Here is a 6,000-nt window from a genome sequence, read left to right on the forward strand (position 1 = left end):
TCCCTGGCCCAGGAACTTCCACATGCCTTGGGTGTGGCTGAAAAAAACTGCAGTACTACCTCACACCAGTTAGGAGGGCTGTTACAAAAAGCACGAGCAATAGCAAGTGTTGGCAGGGATGTGGAGGAAAGGAACCTGGTATCCTCACATGAACAACATGTTCTAATAAGCCCTTGTGGCCTCCTGGCTGTAAGTGATGGCCAGATGTCCGTGGCTAGGACATCGACCTAAACCGGAAACTCTGGTCAGTGGGAATCACGGCAGAAATCATGTCTGACTGGTCGCATCCCTGGAGGAGTACAGGGGTGACGTGGACCCCGTGAACTCACCCGTGGGGCCCTTGGGTCAGATAAAGAGGAAGCCACGTCAAAGTTAAGTTTTCTGAGAAGCAAAGGCAGAGAAAGGCAAGCTGGAGTTTGATCTGCGGACCTGTTGTGCAGACACTGAGGACTGAATTCAGTGATGAAAGCGTCACCAAACTCAGGTTCAGCTCTTCACTGCTTTTAAGTCCATACCCAAGAGACAACACTTGGTGGGAAAGGAAAAGGTGGTTTATTTAGGAGGCCAGCAATCCTGGTGAGAAGGTGAACTCATGTCCCAAAGAACAAATTCCCAACTGCCAATCAGGGGCAAGAGCTTTTCAAGGGCAGGGTGCAGGTGGAGGGAAGGGGGCTACCTGCAGACCAGCAGAGTCAGCGCTGACAATCGTCTTGAAGCTGCTTGTGCGCTGTCTGATCAGTGTCACCCGTATTGAGTATAATCGATCTTCAGTTCCAGGGTCAGCTTATTCCCAATTCTTTGCGGCCAGTTCTTGGAATTGTGGCAGCTTATGTCATGGCTACAGTCTGGTCATCATGTAGTTAACGTCTACCTGGTGGGGGTTTTGGTAACTGCAAAACAGCTCAACGCATTATCTACAGCCTTTGAGGAGGAACTGGAGGTCCTTGACTTTGTTTAATGACTAAACTATCATTATTTTGTCTTATGTGAGTGCTTTTCTTTTCTTTTGCATTTTCTCCACTTCTCTGATTAAATTTATTCTTTGGCTAAAGTGTTTCTAACTTAAGATAAGAAGCAGGTGGAGGACATGGTGAGTTTTCCCAGGAAGGTCCCATAGGGTCCTTCTTGGTTGCAAAAGGACTATCAGAGAAGCTTCCAATGATCTTGCAGTACAAAATCTGAAGGGGTCATTGTCAAATGCTTCAGGTTTTCTTGCAATCCATGGAGCAGCAGTTGTTCCCATTGTTAAGTGTGAGCCCCAGATAAGCTGTCAGTCTGCACTGGAAGACAGTATGAATCGCAGGAAGAAAGCTCATTTCAGACTACCCTTGCCAGCTTACATCAGAAAAGCAGTGGAATGGACATTTTGGCTGTGGATCTCCCTAAAGAAACAATCTTACAGTTTTTGTCATTAGAGTGGGATGCTGATGAACATGCATCTAACACAACTGAGAAGTAGCTGCTGTCATGTCTGCCAAAATTAGTCTAATTTGAGATATCTCAAATTAGTCTGAGATGAAATTTAAAACATCAAAGTAGAAAAAGATATCTGTGCTATCCCTGTATAGCCACAGAGATGACTAATACAGAATCTTAATTTAATTTTAAAGAATGATCATTACATTTTTCAAACAGACAGGAGTTTATAGTATAAAATGTTGTACATTCATTGTAATTTAAAATTAACTTTATATGCTAAGAAGCTTTGTAAATTTTTTCATGTGTGATATAATTTTATGCTTTTGAATATAGTAAGGTCTTTCATGTTTAAAAAAGGAACATTTGTGTGCACTTGATGGGAATGTGAACTTGTACAGCAACAATGGAAAACAGTTTTGAGGTTTCTCAATACTTAAAAGTACCATGTGATCGCGTGACCCCACTTCTGGGTATATATCCAAAGGAAGCTAAAATCTTATCTTAAGGAGATAGATGTGCCCTATGTTCACTGCAGAATTATTTACAGTAACCAAGGTATGGAGACAACTAAGCGTCTGTCAGTAGGAGGATAATCAAGAAAATATTAGACACACACTAATGGAATATTACTCAACCCTAAAAAGATGGAAATCCTGCCATTTTTGACAACATGGATGACCTGGAAGGCATTGTGCTAAATTAAAGAAGCCAGACAGAGCAAGACAAGCACTGCAAGGTATCACTTACAAGGGGACTCTAAAAAAGTTGAAGACAAAGAGTAGAAAAGTGGTTTCTAGGGACTGGGGATGGGGGAGAAAGCGGTCAATAAAAAGGAACAACTCAGTTATGAGATGAGCAGGGTCTGAAGATCCCAAGTATAACGTGGTGACTATGAGTTGATAACACTGGGCTGTGTAACTGACATTTGCTAAGCAAGAGAGTGGAACTTAGATATTCACCACCCCCTAAAAAACCCAGAGCGATGTGTAAATTAACCTGATAGGAGGGGGCATCCTTTTATAGTGTTGATCTATATCAAATCACCATGTTACATACTTTAAATATCTTACAATTTTGTTATTTATACCACCATAAAGCTAAAAAATAAATAAATGCCCATGTTCGCCCCTAACTTTCCCTTTAGGTCTCTGTGAAAATCACTAAGTTATTTAGTTGCCTGTTGGGTGTGATTTTCTTCCTTCTAAATTAAGAGTCTTTAAAGAAATTTGTCAAAAGATTGTCTAAATAATCTTGTTCTATACAAAATTAACTTTAAGGAGTTGACAGGATTTATTCAGAAGACAGAAAATTCTGGTAAGAATTGGATGTTAGATTATAGACAGGGTCCAGGGGTCCTAACGGAAGGAAAAGAGGTCAGATGCCGGGAACAAAGCAGCCAAGAAAACCCTCCTACCTAGGCAAGTGTATTTATGCTGCTATCATTCCACAGGCAACTTCTGAGAACAAAATATGCAGGCTTGAAATTTTTATTGTTTTTTTTTTGTTTGTTTTTTTGTTTTGTTTTTTTTTTTTTGTCTTTTTGCTGTTTCTTGGGTCGCTCCCATGGCATATGGAGGTTCCCAGGCGAGGGGTCCAAAACCTCCCTTTTGTCTTTGAATTTGTTCCCAGGCTGTAGCTGCCAGCCTACGCCAGAGCCACAGCAATGTGGGATCCGAGCCGCGTCTGCAACCTACACCACAGCTCACGGCAACGCCGGATCGTCAACCCACTGAGCAAGGGCAGGGACCGAACCCACAACCTCATGGTTCCTAGTCGGATTCGTTAACCACTGCGCCACGACGGGAACTCCTTTATTGTTTTCTTAATGATACAAACTCTTTGCTTTTCTTTAACATTCGTTGTTCAGCTTGACTGTTTTTCACTGAGGAGCTAGTTCATATGTAGATTCAAATTTGAGACAAAATTTCCTGAGGCAGGATATATATTTTATTTTCAACAAAATAAGGGATAATGTACTAAGGTCATCCATCCATACTGAGATTCTAACAAAAAAACTACTTAATATTAGGCCTGGTTTTCTTTAAAATTTACTATTGTTTTTCTTTTGATTCTATTTTAAAAAGTTTTAAACTTCATATAATTTTACTAAGGTATTTATATTGGACTCGGTATACTATCATTTAACCCAAAACCTCCCTTTTGTCTTTGAATTTGTTTTTTAGAAACTTTTCATTTTCTAGCACCCAGTGATTTAAAAAAAAAACTGACTTAGTACACAAACCATCTTTCTCAAGTTATTTATCTAAAACTATAGTTGACCCTTGAACAACATGAAAGTTAGGGGTGCCCACTGTTCCACAGATGAAAATCCAAGCATTATTTTACAACCAGCCCTCTATACTCATGGTCTGCATCCACAGATTCAACCAACTTTGGATCATGTACACATTTATTGAAAAAAAGAATCCACACACATTAAGTGGACTTGCACTGTTCAAATCCACATTGTTCCAGGGTCAACTGTTCCTGCTCATATATATTGCTGTTCCCTAAGAACCCCCTCTTCTGTTTCAGGGATAATTTGTGTGTGTGTGTGTGTGTTTTAAACCAGCAATGTTAACTTTTCCAAATGAAGTTTCTCATTTATCTGGTTAAAATCTTAAAACAACAAGAAAGAATAACTGAGCTTATTCATTTTGTTAAAAGTCACAAGCTTTTCTTGCTTTTTTTTTCTCCCCTGGTATTAATTCAATATTCTGTATTGTACTGTTTTAACTCAATGGATCTTGTTTTCATACGTCTCCTAACCGCTTCTCTATAGTTTTATTTAGTTGTATAGGAAGATCTTCAAAAAACACAAATTGGGGAGTTCCTCTTGCGGCTCAGCGGTTAACAAACCCGACTAGGATCCATGAGGATGTCAGTTCGATCCCTGCCCTTGCTCGGTGGATTAAGGATCCGGCGTTGCTGTGAGCTGTGGTGTAGGCCAACAGCTATAGCCCTGATTCAACCCCTGGCCAAGAACTTCCATATGCCACAGGTGCAGCCCTAAAAAGCAACAAACAAACAAATTGGATTTTTTTTCTCAGTATGGAAAATTTCAAACACAAAGTCAAGAGCATGGACTGATTCACTGCCATGTGCTGTTATCCAGTTTTAACAATTGCAAACAAATGGTCAGGCTTGCTACATTTGTACATTTTTTTATTTAGTTAGCTTCCCCCCGCCCATTATCTTCCTTAAGATAATTTGACTTTATCTACTGTTTTCCTCCGCTTTTTAAAATATCTTTTGAAATTCCCATTGTGGTTTAGCGGGTTAAGGACCCCACATAAGGATGTGGGTTCGATCCCTGGCCTTGCTCAGTGGGTTAAGGATCTGGTGTTGCTGTGGCTCTGTTGCTGCAGCTGCAGCTCTGATTTGACCCCTGGCCCAGGAACTTCTACATGCCACAGATTCAGCCATAAAAAGAAAAAAATCTTTTCTTGGCTGTACATTTTCTTATGAGATCAACACACTATTTTCTTCAAGGACATCTGGCACCTGAAGACTTAAGTTTTTTGCCATGAGAGTCAGAGCAAGCGCTTAGACAGAAAGAGCTGGTTGAGGGTCTTTTGCCAGGGTCTGGATTTCTTCAAATTGTTTGAGTCACAACGTGACACACAACACTGCAAATGTGATGTCTTTATCTACTTGTATTTAGTGGTTTACCCTAGTTTTGTGTACAGTCTTGACCATGTTTCTCAGATACTTTAGTGGTACCTGCTTTGTCTTGTCTTCTGAGGCACAATTCACACTGGATTATAAATGTACGGATGTACTCTGGTGCTTACGTGTCAACAAGACATTTTTGATTAGCGTCTGCCTGGATTATGAACAGTGAAAAGCTGGCTAAACCAGTTTGACACAGAAAATGTGACTCAAAATAGCCCATTTTTTCAAGTTCAGTGACGGTCAAAACTGGTAATTTCATATTTCTAAAATTTAAATTTGGCTAAATCATCAACTCTATTTCCTGGCATTTTTTTCTTTGTATATAAGGAATATTGAAGCAAAGAGTCAAAATAGTCATGGGCTGTGGGAGAGAGATTGTCTTCCTTCATTTTTTCAGTTCTTACTCCCTTATTCTTTGGATTATCCAAAGTAGCTTGGGGATTTGGCAATTTATTAAAGATCTGCAGTATCAGTATGTCACTTAATTCATTTGCTACCGCAAACTAATTAATGATATTATTGATGCAATATTGATTACTTTAAACCACATAGTAAAAGAATCAGAGCAAATATGAGAGCATCATATCTATGTACACATTAAATGCTTTCTTTTGAAGTTTCTTATTGTTAAATTGTTTGTCTAAATTTTTCTTTCACATTTAGTACATCCCTAAGACTTTTTTTTTTTCTTTTGAGACATTAGAAAATAACAGTGTTAGGTAAACAGAAAAGCTGAGAGGAAGATACAAAGGTTTTTCCATGTATCCCCTGGCCATGCCCAAATAGCCATCTTATGATTGTTACCAAGCCAAACGATGTCCACTAACCAGTAAAGCATTTGCATCTCCTTGATGACATATTTTGTGGAACATCTTTTCAGATGCAGATTTCCCATCTGTATATCTT

This window comes from Phacochoerus africanus, chromosome 12 (assembly GCF_016906955.1).
Source record: "Phacochoerus africanus isolate WHEZ1 chromosome 12, ROS_Pafr_v1, whole genome shotgun sequence".
Taxonomy (NCBI): domain Eukaryota; kingdom Metazoa; phylum Chordata; class Mammalia; order Artiodactyla; family Suidae; genus Phacochoerus; species Phacochoerus africanus.